The sequence below is a fragment of the Chiloscyllium plagiosum genome, chromosome 37, assembly GCF_004010195.1.
Source record: "Chiloscyllium plagiosum isolate BGI_BamShark_2017 chromosome 37, ASM401019v2, whole genome shotgun sequence".
Lineage (NCBI taxonomy): Eukaryota > Metazoa > Chordata > Chondrichthyes > Orectolobiformes > Hemiscylliidae > Chiloscyllium > Chiloscyllium plagiosum.
The window spans coordinates 29,101,093-29,109,390 of record NC_057746.1 but is presented as its reverse complement, the minus strand read 5'-3'; positions in this window follow the sequence as shown (position 1 = coordinate 29,109,390).

Below are 8,298 nucleotides of genomic sequence, written 5' to 3'. Positions count from 1 at the left end.
TCAACATTCATCATGTTCCTTTCCTCAGTGAACACTGATGCAAAGTGATCATTCAGAATCTCACCCATTCTCTCAGGTTTGACACACAGCCTTCCTTTGTTATCCTTTAGTGGACCAATTCTTTCTCTAGTTACCCGCTTGTTTCTTATATAAGAACAAAATGCGTTGGGAGTCTCCTTAATTCTGCTCACTAAAGCTATTTTATGACCCCTTTTAGCCCACTTGATTCCTCATTTAAGACTTGTCTTACTCTTCCGATATTCTTCCAGGGCCCGTTCTGTTCTTAGCTGCCTAGACCTTATGTATGCTTCCCTTCTCCTCTTGGCTAGTCGTATAATTTCTCCTGTCATCCACGGTTCACGAATCTTGCCCTTCCTATCCTTTACTTTCAACGAGACATGCCTATTCTGCACTATCTTTAACCTATCTTTGAAAGCCTCCCACATCTCAAAAGTGAACTTCCCTTCAAATAGCTGTGTCCAATCCACATTTCCGAGCTCCTCCCTAATTTTGATATAAATGACTTTGGCCCAGTTTAGTACTCTTCCCTTAGGACCACTTTCTTCTTTATCTACGAGTATTCTAAAATTTACAGAATTGTGGTCACTGTTTCCAAAGAAATTCCCCACTGCAACTTCTACCACCTGTCCTGGCTTGTTCCCCAGTACCAGGTCCAATATGGCCCCTTCCCTCATCAGACTATTGACCTACTGGTCTAGAAAACTCTCCTGGACGCTTCTTACAAATTCTAGCCCATACAGACTCTGATGTTAAGTGAATCCCAGTCAATGTTGGAAAAATTAAAATCTCCCATCACCACTACCCTATTACCCTAAATCTTTCTCCTCTGACCTTAAAACTACTTTTGAACTCCCCATCCCAGGGAAAATAGCTATTCTCCTTATCCATGGCCCTCTTGATTTTATAAACCTCGGTAAGGTCACCCCTCAACCTCCTACATTCCAGTGAAAGAAGTCCCAACTTATTTCAATAACTCAAACCCTACTTTCCTGGTAACATCCTGGTAAATCTTTTCTGAACCCTCTCCAATTTCATAATATCATGCAGGGCGCACGGAACTGCTCACAGTACTCCAGAAGAAACCTCGAACATTGTAGGCAACAACTACTGACTTTTATGGATCACCTTTAACTGACTCAGACTATCCCAGGACACGGCCCTGTATAATAAACCAAAACTCGGCAACCAGGGCCGTTTGGAGCTAGAAGGTCATGTGACCAAGTACCTGGCCAAAGAGGGATGTTTGAGGGAGAAGGGTGAAAGTGAAGTTCGGATACCGAGGGGCGAGGGAGAAGGAGAGCAACCCAGAGATTGGGGCCCAGGCAACCGGAAGACAGAGCCACCTGCGAGCGACTCAAATCAAGGGTGCTCCCATTGGACAGAGTTACAGGAATGCAGCAATTTCAGAGGGGTTTACACTGGAGCTGATCTGGTAAAGATAGAGAGAGCAAAGAGGTCATGGATTTCAAAGTAAGGTGGAGAATATTAAAACCCAGATTCTCCTTCACCAGGAGTCCAGGGAGCTCACTGAGTACGGGGGGTGGGTGTTGGTGCTGTGTGTACAGGACACGGGTGAGTTTGACAGCAGGTTGACAGCGGGTGGGATGTGGGAGACCTGTCCGGAATGGGATGGAACTGTCTCGACTGGGATTTTTTTTTAAAAAGGCATGTTCTGGTGTTTACTCGATAGACCGAATGGTTCCCTTCTGTGCTACAATAAATCCTTCTCTGACCCAATATTCTGAGAGAAAACTAAACTTGGTAATTACGGAAAGAAAGTGCAAAGCTCACGACAATTTATTCCCGGAATGATACCGGTATTTCTGGGATTTCACAGATAGTGGGCGAGTGCGGGAGTTCGATGAAAACAAAACACACAGCCTCCCCCTAAACGCACAAAAGCGTTTAATTTGTTCCTGCTTTCCAGTAAAAGTACAGCCATGCAATTCTCTCAGAGAGTCCTTGGCCATTCGGGCTATTAACCATCAAAGGCATTGCTCACTTTTTGTGGGTCTGAGGAAGGGTCATCGGATCCGAAACGTTAACTCCGATTTCTCTCCACAGATGCTGCCAGACCTGCTGAGCTTTTATTGTTTCTGATGTACGGCATCCGCAGTTCTTTGGGTTTTCTTCTTTGTGTACTATTTTCAGTGAACGGCGTCTTCCTGCAGTTCTGAGGGTTTGTCAGCAGGTGGCAGCCGTGCACCGTGTAACAAAGAGAGTCCGGCACCTCAACCCATCCCAGCCTCAGTGAATTAGGGAAATGGAGCAGCCAATACACACAAAGTACAGGATAAAAGCAAATTACTGCGGATACTGGAATCTGAAATCAAAAGAGAAAATGCTGGAAAATCTCAGCAGGTCTGGCAGCATCTGTAAGGAGAGAAAAGAGCTGACGTTTCGAGTCTAACTGACCATTTGTCTCTTTAAAATCAGGTGCTGCCAGACCTGCTGAAAATTTCCAGCAACTTCTCTTTTAAATCAGATGCTGCCAGACCTGTTGAGATTTTCCAGCATTTTCTCTTTTAAAGCAGATGCCAGCATCCGCAGTAAAATTTGCTTACATACAAAGTACGGTCTTGAATAGCACAATCAGAAAATAAAATGCTTTGTTGGTTAATATCGCTTGAAAGGTTTGGTTGTGTGAAAATTGTTCGTCTCGCATCGATACTGGGAGAACTGCCCTGCTCCTCATTACAGTGGGATCTGAAACCTCTGGCCCACCCAGCCTGCACTGACCTATCTTCACTCGTTCACTTTCCAGCAATTGATCCATAATTGTGAATATTTTGGTAGCACAAGAGTTTTTCCAAGGATCTTTTACAGCTCATGACGTTTTCTGCCTCAACTACCATCCTAAGCAATGCATTTCAGAGTCCCATCGCACTGAGGGAAAAACATTTTCCTGAAATCCCCTCTAACGAAGAGCAAAGAACAAAGAAAATTTACAGCCCAGGAACAGGCCCTTCGGCCCTCAAAGCCTGAGTTGATCCAAATCCACTGTCTAAACTTGTCGCCCAATTCGCAAGCATCTGTATCCCTCTTCTCCTCAACTGCTCATGCATCTGTCCAGACGCACCTTAAATGAATCTACCGTGCCTGCCTCTACTACCTCTGCTGGGAACGTGTTCCAGTCACCTACCACCCTCTGTGTAAAATACCTGCCACGTGTATCCCCCTTAAACTTTTCGCCTCTCACCTTGAAAGTGTGACCTCTCGTTATTGAATCCTTCACCCTGGGAAAAAGCTTATCTCTATCTATCTACCTGTCTATACTCTTCGTGATTTTGTAGACCTTAATCAGGTCCCTTCTCAATCTCCTTTTTTTCCAAATGAAAACAATCCTAACCTACTCAATCTCTCTTCATAACTAGCACCTTCCATACCAGGCTCTCCATGCCCATTTTAATCGGATACTCCTCAATCAGATCCCCTCTCATCCTTGTCTGTTCTAAAGAATGCAACCCAATTCTATCAGCTTCTCTTCAGAGCTAAACTGTTCCATCCTGTGAACCTGGGCTGCACCTCCTCCAAGGTAGCAGTGAATGTACACTGAACTAATCCGCAATATAATCCCTCACCTTCAGAAACATCAGCTCATCTTTTTCCTCCATCTGTTTCTGCAACTTTGAGAGTTTCTCCTCAATAGAATTTAAATTCTCCTGAATCTCTCAAAGGTTTTTCTCCATTGGTTCTACAATCCTCTCCTCTTTCTCCCTGACATCTCTGAGTAAACGCTGCTCTTTCTCAGTGAGAATCTGGTGCATCTTAGTGAACTCGGATATGATGTGGGTCTGCAGACTGCTCCCCTGTTCCTACAAATGAAATGTGAAACCTCATTAATGTCCCGTGATAAAGGGAACTAGACTGACCCAGACCCCAGAAAATCAGCACAGGGAATGCTCTAAATCTTCTGTTTTCCTTCTTTTGTTTGCAGTTTACAAAACAGCCATTTCTTTTCTGTGAAAGATTTCGAAGAAGATTCCAAATGATCCTTGGATTGGGAGAGTCAATCACAGAAGGAAAGGGATTACCTGAATTACCTCTAGTGGGGGATGACTAGATCAAGCATGTCTCTAGTTTATTGCCCTTGTGAATCTCAATAGCTTCACTAATCAGCAGGAAACTCTGAATCTGCTATCTGAAACAAAATCGGAAATTGCTGGAGAATCTCAACAGGTCTCGTACCATCTGTGGAGAGAGAAACTCAAAGTTAACTCAGAGTTTGCAAGAAACGGCACAGAGAGTCATAGAGTCGTAGAGATGTACAGCATGGAAACAGACCCTTCGGTCCAACCTGTCCATGAGACCAGATATCCCAACCCAATCTAGTCCCACCTGTCAGCACCCGGCCCATATCCCTCCAAACCCTTCCTATTGCCCCTCATAATTTTGTAAACCTCTATAAGCTCACCCCTCAGCCTCCGATGCTCCAGGAAAAATAGTCCCAGCCTGTTCAGCCTCTCCTTATAGCTCAAATACTGGAAACGTTCATTCTCAACATGACCCATCTTCTCAATTTCAGAGAACAGCTTCAGGTTATCCTGGTGATCCTCACACTTCACTTCCTCCTCTCTCACTTTCTGGCTTAAATTCTCCAGCTTGACAGACCAAACTCACTATTCCCAAACACTCCAGACAGAGAAAATATCCTCCCAGTATTTATCCTGTGAAGCACATTCGGAATTACAAATGTTTCAGTAAGTTTATTTTTTCTGTTCTCTAAACTGTAAATGTTATATACCATGTCTTCTCAGTCTCTCGTCATCATAGAGTTTCCAGCAGATATTCACCAAACCATCCAGAAAGTTTATGAAAAAGTCACAGTGCAACTTCACTATTCTGATACTTCAATTATTTTCTTTGAAATGGATTTAAAGTGAAAATACAGTTGGTGATCTAAAGTGTTACTCTGACTCTCTCCGCAAAAGCTGCCTGGCCTAAGAAAGGAGACCAATCAGCCCATTGTGACAGTTAACCATCGTTCACTTTTCTCACTTCTGTCTTTTTTGCAGATTCTTTCCCCTGCTGCAGTGTTAGCAGGTGGCAGCCGTGTACCGTATCGACTCTGAATTGTTGTCCTCATTATCTCCAAGACAGACAGACAGGGGCCTTTGCAGGAATTGGCACCAGGAGAAGGGAAATGAACATACAGACAAAGGATATCTGCACATTCTCCCCACTCTCTGTCTCCTGTCGCTCAGAAAATTTCCCAGCCAGATCAGTAACTTACCCTCAATTCCAAAGTTCTTGAAATAGTCGGTGCTTGAAATTCGGTGTATGCTCCACATTGTCTCCTCAATGTGGCAACGAATTCCATATTCCCATCATCCACTGTAAAATAAATCCTCCTAACACAAGGGAAAGAGGGAATTCTGAGGCTTTTTTGACGTTCAGCTGATGTAAGAAAAATAGAGCAAGGCAAACTCGCTCCTTGCAAATCTCTGTCTTCTCTCTCTATCTGTCCCACCCTGGTGTTAATCTGTTCCATTCTAGGCTGACTTCCTCACAGTCCCTCTATAATGCCACTACCCTTTTCCAGCACGTGATTTGCTCGCTCTGGCTGTAGACATAGAGCAGAAATTAGGCCATTCAGCCCAACAAGTCAGCTCTACAATTCATTCATGGCAGATAAGTTTCTCTACCCCATTCTCCCCATAACACTTGATCCCCTTGACACTGAAGAACCTATCTATGTCAGTCTTAAATATACTCGATGACCTGGCCTCCACAGCCTTCTGTGGCAATGAATTCCATAAATTCACCATTCACTGGCTGAAAAAGTCTCTCCTTACCTCCATTCTAAAAGGTCTTCCTTTACTCCAGGGCTGTGCCGTCGGGTCCTAGTCTCTCCTACCAATGGAAATATCTTTCCAACAACTACTGTGTCCAGGCCTTTCAGTATTCTTTATGTTTGGCTGATGAGCCTGTATCCTCAGCTGCTCACTTGAATCCTGGCCTTCACGTGGTGTACTTACCCTCTGAAGTATACCTAGGCTGAGGATACCAGACTAGTGGGTTCAACTTTGAAGGACCTGACAATCACTTCCTTTTGGAGCCCTTCAATAGGGAAGCCAAATGTTGCCTTGGTCTCTCCTTAAAACAATTTAGATGACTCTGACCAGAGTGTTGTGAATGAATTGGCCCAGCCATCAAATCAATATAAACACAAGCCAGTACTAATACAAAATAGTCCTAACTTCATAGGAACAAAGTTACAATAAACTTTAGTATTAAACATATTTGTCTAATCTTATTTGGCCCTTTAAGATAACAAGACTTTTTTTTATATTATGCTAATGTCCTTAGCACCTGGCTACGATGTTTGCACTGTGTCGAGTATGTGGGTATTGTGATCTCAGAGTTTTACTTAGAGAATTTACCAAGTATCCCTTGCTATTTGGAAATCTGAAACAAACAGAAATTGGTGGAGAAACTGGCGAAGCATCACTGGGCCTGAGATGTTGACTCTGCTTTCTCTGCGTAGATGCTGCCAGACCTGCTGAGTTTCAGTGTTCCTGGAACAGACCTATACGGAAAAGACCAGTAAAACTCACCTCATCTCAAAAATATTCACTCACTACCAATTTTATTTTTATATTGCCATTGTCATTTCATTCCATGGGCTTAAATTTTACTTTTAATTATTTCATGTAACAATTTCTCAAAAGCCTTCTCATTTCCAGAATCAAATTCCATTTGAGTCCAAACTGTGTCTTCATTAGAAAGCTCAAACACTTCAGTTAAGTGTGACTTGCTCATTAAAAAACTCACACAGGCTTTCCGCAATTATCCAGATTTGTTTAACTATGCTGAAGCTTATTGTTGAAATTTCCCACCAAAGGTTAATCTCACTGTCATGTTGCTGCTGGATTTATGTTGACACTTTTTAAAAAAGAAACTGAAACATTTACAATATTACAACTTAACAACATTACAAACTTCTCGTACCTAACTAAATTTGAATTCTTGACTGTAAAAACAATATTGCAGGCCAGCAGGTGTAAAGGAACATGACTTGGACCAGCTGAATACTCTATTCATGCATATTTACCACCTGAAGGTCTAAAACAGATGAATGTTCCCAACCTTAGGTGGCAATGACTGAAGTTCCAGAGTAAATGTGGCATTACATCCCCCAAGTACCTAATACTCTCTTGACTCAAAACAAGAATTTTTAAAATAATCCAGATGACATTGGAATGTGAGGTGCAAATTACAAGTACATAAATATTGATACAATCTAAATTGTATTCATGCATACAGTGTTATAATAATGATTTTTATAAAATTGGCATTTTCATTGGGGTGAGAAAGGATTAGTTCACTGTGGATCATTATGAGAGAGCAATAAATCAAGGTTAAATGATAGTTGTGACTTCACCGACATTCCAGTGTGCACCAGCTGAACAATTTTTAAAAATGGTTAAATATTATCTGATCATGAACAGTTCACAAAATACTTTCAAATCTGAGAGGTTTTCAAATCAGTATTGATGGCAGTCTCACACCATAAATACCCTCAAACCAATTTTCCACCTAATGTAAAGCAAGCTCCCATAGACATAGGAATTTCCTTCCTTCCAATTTTCTGACAGAGAAGTCAAATTCTGGGCATTATCGAGATCCAAACAAAGCAAGTCCAGTTTCTCAGTGCTATTAAATCATGATTTGGAGGAACCAGTGTTGGACTGGGGTGGACAAAGTTAAAAATCGCACAACATCACGTTATAGTCCAACAGGATTATTTGGAAGCACTAGCTTTCGGAGCGCTGCTTATTCGACCACCTGATGAAGAAGGTTGAAAAGAGCTTATGCCCGAAACGTCGATTCTCCTGTTCCCTGGATGCTGCCTGACCTGCTGCGCTTTTCCAGCAACACATTTCCAGCACCTGATGAAGAAACAGCGCTTCGAAAGCTAGTGCTTCGAAATGAACCTATTAAATCACGTGTGAGATATTCTTTACTGCAGCATGGTGAGATGCTGAAGATCAGTCTGACATATTTATTTTGATTGCCAGTCCCCCTGGAAAGACTCCACTGACCCTGCAGTGAAAGGATTTGGTGTCCCTCCTGGAAAGACTCCCCTGAGCCCAGTCTGAGACCCACTGACTGATTCATCTCCAACACCGTCATGTAGCGCCACCTCCCGCCTGTGGAGCAACATTACAGACAGGAAGGTCCCCGGGTTCCTGCAGCTCACAGCTCACTCTACCCAGTCAGTCCCTCTCTACAATTGTTTCTCTATTTGTTTCTTCTCTCCCCCTCCTTCTTTCC